At 48.3% G+C, this 10,898-nt stretch overlaps 1 protein-coding gene across 1 annotated transcript in view; it reads right to left on the reverse strand.

Moving 5' to 3' along the window:
• LOC124034959 (up-regulator of cell proliferation-like) overlaps positions 1 to 10,898 on the reverse strand; it is a 63,063-nt gene that overhangs the window by 49,591 nt on the left and 2,574 nt on the right. The window lies entirely within an intron of this gene.

A 10,898-nucleotide genomic window follows, 5' to 3' on the forward strand; every position in this document is an offset into this window, starting at 1 on the left:
ATTTCCCCCTCTCTCTCTCCACTCTCTATTTCTCTCTCTCTCCGCCACTCTCTATTTCCCTCTCTATCTCCACTCTCTATTTCCCCCTCTCTATCTCTCCACTCTCTATTTCCCCCTCTCTATCTCCACTCTCTATTTCTCTCTCTCTCTCTCGCCACTCTCTATTTCCCCCTCTCTATCTCCACTCTCTATTTCCCCTCTCTATCTCTCCACTCTCTATTTATCCCTCTCATCTCCACTCTCTATTTCCTCTCTCTACTCTCTCCACTCTCTATTTCCCCCTCTCTATCTCCACTCTCTATTTCTCTCTCTCTCTCTACTTACTCTATTTCCCCCTCTATCTACTCTCTATTTCCCCCTCTCTCTTCTCTCTTTTTCTCTATTTCCCCCTCTATCTCCACTCTATATTTCTCTCTCTCTCTCTCCACTCTCTATTTCCCCCTCTCTATCTCCTCTCTATTTCTCCCTCTCTATTTCTCCATTCTCTATTTCTCTCTCTCCCACTCTCTCTTCTCTCTCTCTCTCGCCACTCTCTGTTTCCCCCCTCTATCTCCACTCTCTATTTCCCCCTCTCTCTCTCGCCACTCTCTATTTCCCTCCTATCTCCACTCTCTATTTCCCCCTCTCTATCTCTCCTCCACCCCTCTCTATTTCCTCTCTATTTCTCTCTCTCTCCACTCTCTATTTCCCCCTCTCTATCTCCACTCTCTATTTCCCCCTCTCTATCTCTATTTCCCCTCTCTCTCCACTATCTCTATTTCCCCCTCTCTCTCCACTCTCTATTTCCCCCTCTCTCTCCACTCTCTATTCTCCCCTCTCTCTATTTCTCTCTCTCTCTCCACTCTATTTCTCCCCTCCCTCCCTATCTCCACTCTCTCCCCTCTCTATTTCCCTCCTATTTCCCCTCTCTCTCTCCACTGTCTATTTCCCCCTCTCTATCTCCACTCTCTATTTCCCTCTCTATCTCTCCACTCTCTATTTCCCCCTCTCTCTCTCCACTCTCTATTTCCCTCTCTCTGTCTCCACTCTCTATTTCCCCCTCTCTATCTCTCCACTATCTATTTCCCCTCTCTCTCCACTCTCTATTTCCTGCTCTATCTCTCCACTCTCTATTTTCCCCCTCTCTCTCCACTCTCTATTTCTCTCTCTCTCTCTCTCACTCTCTATTTCCCTCTCTCTCCACTCTCTCCCTCTCTATCTCCCTCTCTTCCCCCCTCTCTCTCTCCACTCTCTATTTCCCCCTCTCTCTCTCCACTCTCTATTTCTCTCTCTCTCTCTCCACTCTCTATTTCCCCCTCTCTATCTCCACCTCTATTTCCCCCTCTCTATCTCTCCACTCTCCTATTTCCCCCTCTCTATCTCCACTCTCTATTTCCCCCTCTCTCTCTCCACTATCTATTTCCCCCTCTCTATCTCCACTCTATTTCTCTCTCTATCTCTCCACTCTCTATTTCCCCCTCTCTGTCTCCCACTCTCTATTTCCCCTCTCTCTCTCCACTCTATTTCTCTCTCTCTCTCAACTCTCTATTTCCCTCTCTATCTCTCCACTCTCTATTTCCCTCTCTCTCCACTCTATTTCTCCTCTCCACTATCTCTTCTCTATCTCTCCACTCTCTATTTCCCCTATCTCTCCACTCTCTATTTCCCCTCTCTATCCACTATCTATTTCTCTCTCTCTCTCGCCATCTTCCCTCTCTCTCTCCACTCTCTATTTCCCCCTCTCTCTCCACTCTCTCTATTTCCCCTCTCTCTCTCCACTTTCTATTTCCCCCTCTCTCTCTCTCTCTCTATCTCCACTCTCTCTCTCTCTATCTCTCCACTCTCTATCTTCCTCTTTCTCCCTCCTATTTCCCTCTCTATTTCTCCCTCTCTATTTCTCTCCTCTCTCTATCTCTCTCTCTCCTCTCTCTCTCTCTCTCCTCTCTATTTCCCTCTCTCTCTCTCTCTGCTTCCTCTCTCTCTATCTATTTCCCCTCACTATCTCTCCTCTCTATTTCCCCTCTCTCCACTATCTATTTCCCCCTCTATCTCTCCACTATCTATTTCCCCCTCTCTCTCCACTCTCTATTTCCCCTCTCTCTCTCTATTTCCCCCTCTATCTCTCCACTATCTATTTCCCCTCTATCTCTCCACTCTCTATTTCCCCTCTCTCTCTCCACTCTCTATTTCCCCCTCTCTCTCTCCACTCTCTATTTCCCCCTCTCTATCTCTCCACTCTCTATTTCCCCTCTCTCTCTCCACTATCTATTTCCTCTCTCCTCCATTATCTATTTCCCTCCTCTCTCTCTCTCTCCACTCTCGCACTCTATTTCCCCCTCTCTCTCTCCACTCTCTATTTCCCCCTCTCTATCTCCACTATCTATTTCCCCCTCTCTCTCCACTTCTATTTCCCCCTCTATCTCCACTCTCTATTTCCCCCTCTCTCTCCACTCTCTATTTCCCCCTCTCTATCTCCACTCTCTATTTCTCTCTCTCTCTCTCCTCTCTATTTCTCTCTCCCACTCTCTATTTCCCCCTCTCTCTCTCCACTCTCTATTTCTCTCTCTCTCTCGCCATTCTCTATTTCCCTCTCTCTCTCCACTCTATTTCCCCCTCTATCTCTCCACTCTATTTCCCCCTCTCTCTCTCCACTCTCTATTTCCCTCTCTCTCTCTCTCCACTCTCTATTTCCCCTCTCTATCTCTCACTCTCTCTCTCTCTATCCACTCTCTATTTCCCCCTCTCTATCTCCACTCTCTTCCCCTCTCTCTCTCTCCACTCTCTATTTCCCCCTCTCTCTCCACTCTCTATTTCCCTCTCTCTCTCCACTCTCTATTTCTCTCTCTCTCACTCTATTTCCCCCTCTCTCTCTCCACTCTCTATTTCCCTCTCTCTATCTCCACTCTCTATTTCCCCCCTCCACTATTCTATTTCCCTCTCTCTCTCCACTCTCTATTTCCCCCTCTCTATCTCTCCACTCTCTATTTCCCCCTCTCTCTCCACTCTCTATTTCTATCTCTCCACTATCTATTTCCCTCTCTATCTCCACTCTCTATTTCCCCTCTCTCTCTCCACTCTCTATTTCCCTCCTGTCTCTCTCTATTTCCCCCCCTCTATCTCTCCACTCCCCCCTCTCTATCTCTCCACTCTCTATTTCCCTCTCTCTCTCCACTCTATCTCCACTCTCTCTATTTCCCCCTTCTCTCTCCACTTCCCTCCTATCTCCACTCTCTATTTCCCCCTCTATCTCTCCACTCTCTCCACTGTCTATTTCCCCTCTCTCTCTCCACTCTCTATTTCCCCCTCTCTATCTCCACTCTCTATTTCCCCCTCTCTCTCTCTCCACTCTCTATTTCCCCCCTCTATCTCCACTCTCCTTTCTCTCTCTCTCTCACTCTCTATTTCCCCCTCCCTATCTCCACTCTCTATTTCCCCTCTCTCTCTCCACTCTCTATTTCCCCTCTCTATCTCCACTCTCTATTTCCCTCTCTTCTCTCCACTCTCTATTTCCCCCTCTCTATCTCCACTCTCTATTTCCCCCTCTCTCTCTCACTCTCTATTTCCCCCTCTCTGTCTCCACTCTCTATTTCCCTCTCTATCTCTCCACTCTCTATTTCCCCCTCTCTCTCCCTCTCTATTTCCCCTCTCTATCTCCACTCTCTATTTCCCCTCTCTATCTCTCCTCCTATTTTCCCTCTCTCTCTCCACTCTCTATTTCTCTCTCTCTCTCTCTCCACTCTCTATTTCCCCATCTCCACTCTCTATTTCCCCTCTCTATCTCTCACTCCTCTATTTCCCCCTCTCTATCTCTCACTCTCTATTTCCCCCTATTTCTCTCTCTCTCCACTCTCTATTTCCCTCTCTCCTACTCTCTATTTCCCCCTCTGTCTCCACTCTCTATTTCCCCCTCTATCTCTCCACTCTCTATTTCCCCCTCTCTCTCTCCACTCTCTATTTCCCCCTCTCTATCTCCACTCTCTATTTCCCCCTCTCTATCTCTATTTCCCTCTCTATCTCTCCACTATCTATTTCCCCCTCTATCTCCACTCTCTATTTTCCCTCTCTATCTCCACTCTCTATTTCCCCACTCTCTGTTTCCACTCTCTATTTCCCTCTCTATCTCCACTCTCTATTTCTCTCTCTCTCTCTCTCCACTCTCTATTTCCCCCTCCCTATCTCCACTCTCTATTTCCCCCTCTCTATCTCTCCACTCTCTATTTCCCCCTCTCTATCTCCACTCTCTATTTCTCTCTCTCTCGCACTCTCTATTTCCCCTCTCTATCTCCACTCTCTATTTCTCTCTCTCTCTCTCCACTCTCTATTTCCCCCTCTCTGTCTCCACTCTCTATTTCCCTCTCTATCTCTCCACTATCTATTTCCCCCTCTCTCTCCACTCTCTATTTCCCCCTCTCTATCTCTCCACTCTCTATTTCCCCCTCTCTCTCTCCACTCTCTATTTCCCCCTCTCTATCTCTCCACTCTCTATTTCCCCCTCTCTATCTCCACTCTCTCTATCTCTCCACTCTCTATTTCCCCTCTCTATCTCCACTCTCTATTTCCCCTCTCTCTCTCCACTCTCTATTTCCTCTCTCTCTCCACTCTCTATTTCCCCTCTCTCTCTCCTCCACTCTCTATTTCCCCTCTCTCTCTCTCCACTCTCTATTTCCCCCTCTCTATCTCCACTCTCTATTTCCCCTCTCTCTCTCCACTCTCTATTTCCCCTCTCTATCTCCCACTCTCTATTTCCCCCTCTCTATCTCCTCTCTCTATTTCCCCCTCTCTATCTCTCCACTCTCTATTTCCCCCCCTCTCTCTCCCTCTCTATTTCCTCCTCTCTCTCTCCACTCTCTATTTACCTCTCATCCCTCCACTATCTTCCCCCTCTCTCTCTCTCTCTCTATTTCCCCCTCTCTCTCCACTCTCCCTCTATTTCCCCCTCTCTATCTCTCCACTATCTATTTCCCCCTCTCCTCCCTCTCTATTTCCCCCTCTCTATCTCCACTCTCTATTTCTCCCTCTCTATCTCTCCACTCTCTATTTCCCCCTCTCTATCTCCACTCTCTATTTCCCCTCTCTCTCTCTCTATTTCCCTCCCTATCTCCACTCTCTATTCCCCCTCTCTCTCTCCACTCTCTATTTCCCCCTCTCTATCTCCACTCTCTATTTCCCCCTCTCTATCTCTCCACTCTCTATTTCCCCCTCTCTATCTCCACTCTCTATTTCTCTCTCTCTCTCTCTGCCCTCTCTATTTCCCCCTCTCTATCTCCACTCTCTATTTCCCCCTCTCTATCTCTCCACTATCTATTTCCCCCTCTCTCTCTCCACTCTCTATTTCCCCCTCTCTATCTCCACTCTCTATTTCCCCCTCTCTATCTCTCCACTCTCTATTTCCCCCTCTCTCTCTCCACTCTCTATTTCTCTCTCTCTATCTCCACTCTATATTTCTCTATCTCTCCACTCTCTATTTCCCCCTCTCTATCTCCACTCTCTATTTCTCTCTCTCTCTCGCCACTCTCTATTTCCCTCTCTCTCTCTCCACTCTCTATTTCCCCCTCTCTCTCCACTCTCTATTTCCCCCTCTCTCTCTCCACTCTCTATTTCCCCCTCTCTCTGTCTCCACTATCTATTTCCCCCTCTCTCTCTCTCCACTCTCTATTTCCCCCTCTCTATCTCCACTCTCTATTTCCCCCTCTCTATCTCCACTCTCTATTTCCCCCTCTCTATCTCTCCACTCTCTATTTCCCCCTCTCTCTCCACTCTCTATTTCTCTCTCTCTATCTCCACTCTATATTTCTCTATCTCTCCACTCTCTATTTCCCCCTCTCTATCTCCTCTCTCTATTTCTCTCTCTCTATTTCTCTCTCTCTATTTCTCTCTCTCTCTCTCTCTCTCTCTCTCTCTCTCTCTCTCTCTCTCTCTCTCCTCTCTCTCTCGCCACTCTCTATTTCCCCCTCTCTATTTCCCCCTCTCTCTCCCTATCTATTTCCCCTCTCTCTCTCTCTCTCTATTTCCCCTCTCTCTCTCCACTCTCTATTTCCTCTCTCTCTCTCCCTCTCTATCTCCCTATCTATTTCCCCCTCTCTCTCTCCACTCTCTATTTCCCCCTCTCTCCACTCTCTCTTTCCCTCTCTATTTCCCCCTCTCTCTCCCACTCTCTATTTCCCCTCTCTCTCTCCACTCTCTATTTCCCCCTCTCTCTCTCTCCACTGTCTATTTCCCTCTCTCTCTCTCTCCACTATCTATTTCCCCCCCTCTCTATCTCTCCACTCTCTATTTCCCCCTCTCTCTCTCCACTCTCTATTTCCCCCTCTCTATCTCTCACTCTCTATTTCCCCCTCTCTATCTCCACTCTCTATTTCCCCCTCTCTATCTCTCCACTCTCTATTTTCCCCTCTCTATCTCCACTCTCTATTTTCCCCCTCTCTATCTCCACTCTCTATTTCTCTCTCTCTCTCTCTCACCACTCTCTATTTCCCCCTCTCTCTCTCCACTCTCTATTTCCCCCTCTCTCTCTCACTCTCTATTTCCCCCTCTCTATCTCTCCACTCTCTATTTCCCCCTCTCTCTCTCCACTCTCTATTTCCCCCTCTCTATCTCCACTCTCTATTTCCCCTCTCTATCTCCACTCTCTATTTCCCCCTCTCTATCTCTCCACTCTCTATTTCCCCCTCTCTCTCTCCACTCTCTATTTCTCTCTCTCTCGACACGCTCTATTTCCTCTCTCTATCTCCACTCTCTATTTCCCTCTCTATCTCTCACTATCTATTTCCCCCTCTCTATCTCTCCACTCTCTATTTCCCTCTCTCTCCCACTCTCTATTTCCCTCTCTCTATCTCTCAACTCTATTTCCCCCTCTCTATCTCCCACTCTCTATTTCCCTCTCTCTCTCCACTCTCTATTTCCCCCTCTCTCTCTCTCCACTCTCTATTTCCCCTCTCTATCTCTCCACTCTCTATTTCCCCTCTCTATCTCTCCACTCTCTATTTCCCCTCTCTATCTCTCCACTATCTATTTCCCCCTCTCTCTCTCCACTATCTATTTCCCCTCTCTATCTCTCCACTCTCTATTTCCCCTCTCTCTCTCCTCTCTCTATTTCTCTCTCTCTCCCTCTCTCTCTCTTCCTCTCTCTCTCTCTCTCTCTCTCTCTCTCTCTCTCTCCCTCTCTATATCAACTCTCTATTTCTCCTACTCTCCCTTCCCCCTCTCTGTCTCCCTCTCTATTTCTCTCTCTCTATCTCTCCTCTCTCTCTTCTCTCTCCTCTCTCTCTCTCTCTCTCTCTCTCTCTCGCCACTCTCTATTTCCCCTCTATTTCCCCCTCTCTATCTCCCACTATCTATTTCCCCTCTCTCTACTCTCTATTTTCCCCCTCTCTCTCCACTCTCTATTTCCCCCTCTCTATTTATTTCCCCCTCTCTATCTCTCCACTCTCTATTTCCCTCTCTCTCTCTCCACTCTCTATTTCCCCCATCTCTCTATCTATCTCTCCACTCTCTATTTCCCCCTCTCTCTCTCTCCCACTCTCTATTTCCCCTCTCTCTCTCCACTCTCTATTTCCCTCTCTCTCCCTCCACTATCTATTTCCCCCTCTCTCTCTCTCTCTCCACTATCTATTTCCCTCTCTCTCTCTCTCCCTCTCTCTATTTCCCCCTCTCTCTCTCTCCCACTTCTATTTCCCCTCTCTCTCTCTCCACTCTCTATTTCCCCCTCTCTATCTCCACTCTCCTATTTCCCCCTCTCTATCTCCACTCTCTATTTCCCCCTCTCTCTCCACTCTATTTCCCTCTCTCTCTCTCCACTCTCTATTTCCCCCTCTCTATCTCTCCCACTCTCTATTTCCCCTCTCTATCTCTCCACTCTCTATTTCCCCCTCTCTCCTCTCTCTCTCTTTCCCTCTCTCTCTCTATTTCCCCTCTCTCTCTCCACTCTCTATTTCCCCCTCTCTCTCTCCACTCTCTATTTCCCCTCTCTATCTCTCCACTCTCTATTTCCCCCTCTCTATCTCCACTCTCTATTTCCCCCTCTCTCTCTCCACTCTCTATTTCCCCCTCTCTATCTCTCTCTCTATTTCCCCCTCTCTCTCTCCACTCTCTATTTCCCCCTCTCTATCTCTCCACTCTCTATTTCCCTCTCTCTCTCTCTCCACTCTCTATTTCCCCCTCTCTATCTCTCCACTCTCTATTTCCCCCTCTCTATCTCTCCACTCTCTATTTCCCCCTCTCTATCTCCACTCTCTATTTCCCCCTCTCTCTCTCCCATCTCTCTCCTCTCTATCTCCAACTCTCTATTTCCCCCTCTCTATCTCTCCACTCTCTATTTCCCCCTCTCTATCTCCACTCTCTATTTCTCTCTCTCCCTCTCTCTCTCTTTCCCCCTATCTCCATCTTCCCCCCTCTCTATCTCTCCACTATCTATTTCCCCCTCTCTATCTCCACTCTCTATTTCCCCCTCTCTATCTCTCCACTCTCTATTTCCCCCTCTCTCTCTCCACTCTCTATTTCTCTCTCTCTCTCCACTCTCTCCCTCTATTTCCCCCTCTCTCTATCTCTCTATTCCTCTCCTCTCTATTTCTCCTCTATCTCTTCCCCCTCTCTCTCTCCACTCTCTCTCTCTCTCTCTCTATCTCCCTCTCTGTTCCCCCCTCTCTCCACTCTCTATTTCCCCTCTCTATCTCTCTCTATTTCTCTCCTCTATTTCTCTCTCTCTCTCTCTCTTTTCCTCTCCTCTCTCTCTTCCCCCCTCCTATCTCTCTCTCCCCTCTCTATCTCTCCCTCTCTATTTCCCCCTCTCTATCTCCACTCTCTATTTCCCCTCTCTATTTCCTATTTCCCCCTCTCTATCTCTCCACTCTCTATTTCCCTCTCTCTCTCTCTCCACTCTCTATTTCCCCCTCTCTGTCTCTCACTCTCTATTTCCCCCTCTCTCTCTCACATTTTTCCCCCTCTCTATCTCTCCACTCTCTATTTCCCCCTCTCTCTCTCTCCACTCTCTATTTCCCCCTCTCTCTCTCCACTCTCTATTTCCCCTCTCTCCTATTTCCCCTCTATTTCCCCTCTCCACTCTCTATTTCCCCCCCTCTCTCTATCTCCCTCTCTATTTCCCCCTCTCTATCTCTCCCTCTCCTATTTCCCCCCTATTTCCCCCTCTCTCTCTCTCTCCACTATCTATTTCCCCCTCTCTCTCTCCACTCTCTTTTCCCCCTCTCTCTCTATCTCTCACTCTCTATTTCCCCCTCTCTATCTCCACTCTCTATTTCCCCCTCTCTCTATCTCCACTCTCTATTTCCCCCTCTCTATCTCTCCACTCTCTGTTTCCCCTCTCTATCTCTCCACTCTCTATTTCCCCCTCTCTGTCTCCACTCTCTATTTCCCCCTCTCTCTCCACTCTCTATTTCCCCCTCTCTCTCTCCACTCTCTCTCTTTCCCCCTCTCTATCTCTCCTCTCTCTTTTCACCCTCTCTCTCTCCTCTCTATTTCTCTCTCTCTCTGTCTCTCCTCTCTCTATTTCCCCCTCTCTATCTCCACTCTCTATTTCCCCCTCTCTATCTCTCCACTCTCTATTTCCTCTCTATCTCCACTCTATTTCTCTCTCTCTCTCTCCACTCTCTATTTCCCCCTCTCTACTCTCTCTCCACTCTCTATCTCTCCACTCTCTATTTCCACTCTCTCCATCTCTATTTCCCTCTCTCTCTCTCCACTCTCTATTTCCCCCTCTCTCTCTCCACTCTCTATTTCCCCCTCTCTCTCTCCACTCTCTATTTCCCTCTCTCTCTCCCCTATATTTCTCTATCTCTCCACTCTCTATTTCCCTCTCTCTATCTCCACTCTCTATTTCCCCCTCTCTCTCTCGCCACTCTCTATTTCCCCTCTCTCTCTCCACTCTCTATTTCCCCCTCTCTCTCCACTCTCTATTTCCCCCTCTCTCTCTCCACTCTCTATTTCCCCCTCTCTCGTCTCCACTCTCTATTTCCCCCTCTCTCATCTCTCCTCTCTATCCCTCCACTCTATTTCCCCTCTCTCTGTCCTTCCCCCTCTCTCTATCTCCCCCTCTCTATCTCCACTCTCCCCCTCTCTCTCCACTCTCTATTTCCCCCTCTCTTCTCTCTCTCATCTCCCCCTATGTTCTCTATCTCTCACTCTCTATTTCCCCCTCTCTATCCTCTCTCTATTTCTCTCTCTCTATTTCTCTCTCTCTATTTCCCCCTCCCTTTCTCTCTCTCTCTTTCCCCTCTCTCTATCTCTCCACTCTCTATTTCCCCCTCTCTATCTCTGTTTACTCTCTGTTTCCCCCTCTCCTGTCTCTCCCTCTCTATTCCCCCTCTCTACTCTCCTCTCTATTTCTCTCTCTCTCTCTACTTCCACTCTCCTTTTCCCCCTCTCTATCTCCACTCTCTCTTTCCCCCTCTCTATCTCTCACCCTACTCTCCTATTTCCCCTCTCTCTCTCTCTCTACTCTATTTCCCCCTCTCTCTTCCTCCACTGTCTATTTCCCTCTCTCTCTCTCCACTCTCTATTTCCCCCTCTCTATCTCCACTCTCTATTTCCCCTCTCTCTCTCTCCACTCTCTATTTCCCCCTCTCTATCTCCACTCTCTATTTCCCTCTCTCTCTCTCCACTCTCTATTTCCCCCTCTCTATCTCCACTCTCTATTTCCCCCTCTCTATCTCTCCACTCTCTATTTCTCTCTCTCTCTATCTCTCCCCTCTCTATTTCTCCCCTCTCTACTCTCTCTCTACCACTCTCTATTTCCCTCTCTCTCTCTCCACTCTCTATTTCCCCCTCTCTCTCTCCACTCTCTATTTCCCCCTCTCTATCTCTCCACTCTCTATTTCCCCCTCTCTCTCTCCACTCTCTATTTCCCCCTCTCTACTCTCCACTCTCTATTTCCCCTCTCTCTCTCCACTCTCTATTTCCCTCTCTAT

Source organism: Oncorhynchus gorbuscha, linkage group LG05 (assembly GCF_021184085.1).
Source record: "Oncorhynchus gorbuscha isolate QuinsamMale2020 ecotype Even-year linkage group LG05, OgorEven_v1.0, whole genome shotgun sequence".
Taxonomy (NCBI): Eukaryota; Metazoa; Chordata; class Actinopteri; order Salmoniformes; family Salmonidae; genus Oncorhynchus; species Oncorhynchus gorbuscha.